The sequence below is a fragment of the Suncus etruscus genome, chromosome 16, assembly GCF_024139225.1.
Source record: "Suncus etruscus isolate mSunEtr1 chromosome 16, mSunEtr1.pri.cur, whole genome shotgun sequence".
NCBI classification, from domain to species: Eukaryota; Metazoa; Chordata; class Mammalia; order Eulipotyphla; family Soricidae; genus Suncus; species Suncus etruscus.
The window spans coordinates 56,858,389-56,859,488 of record NC_064863.1 but is presented as its reverse complement, the minus strand read 5'-3'; positions in this window follow the sequence as shown (position 1 = coordinate 56,859,488).

Genomic DNA, 1,100 nt, shown 5'->3' with positions numbered 1-1,100 from the left:
CCAATATCGCTGATGAATGCAGATGCAAAGATCCTCAACAAAATCCTGGCAAATAGGATTCAATACCTCATTAAGAAGATCATCCACTACGATCAAGTAGGTTTCATCCCAGGAATGCAAGGATAGTTTAACATCCGTAAGTCTATCAACATAATACACAACATCAACAACAAGAAAAATAAAAACCACATGATCATATCAATAGATGCAGGGAAAGCATTTGATAAGGTCCAACACCCATTCTTGATCAAAACTCTAAGCAAGATGGGAATGGAAGGAACCTTTCTCAATATAGTTAAGGCCATCTACCACAAGCCAGTGGCAAATATTATCCTCAATGGAGAAAAAGTAAAAGCCTTCCCTCTAAATTCTGGCACAAGACAAGGCATTCCTCTCTCACCACTCCTATTCAACATAGCACTGGAAGTACTTGCTATAGTGATTAGGCAAGAAAAAGATATCAAGGGAATCCAGATAGGAAAGGAAGAAGTCAAGCTCTCACTGTTTGCAGATGACATGATGCTCTACTTAGAAAGACTCTACCAAAAAGCTTCTAGAAACAATAGACTCATATAGCAAGGTGGCAGGCTACAAAATCAACACACAAAAATTAATGGCCTTTCTATACACCAATAGTAATAAGGAAGAAATGGACATTAAGAAAACAACCCCATTCACAATAGTGCCACACAAACTCAAATATCTTGGAATCAACTTGACTAAAAATGTGAAGGACCTATACAAAGAAAACTATAAAACTCTGCTCCAAGAAATAAGAGAGGACACGCAGAAATGGAAACACATACCCTGCTCATGGATTGGCAGGATTAACATCATCAAAATGGCAATACTCCCCAAGGCATTATACAGATTCAACGCTATCCCTCTAAAGATACCCATGACACTCTTCAAAGAAGTGGATCAGGCACTTTTGAAATTTGTTTGGAACAATAAACACCCTAGAATAGCTAAAGCAGTCATTGGGAAAAAGAATATGGGAGGAATTACTTTCCCCAACTTTAAACTTTACTACAAAGCAATAGTATCAAAACAGCATGGTATTGGAATAAGGACAGACCCTCAGATCAGTGGAATAGGCT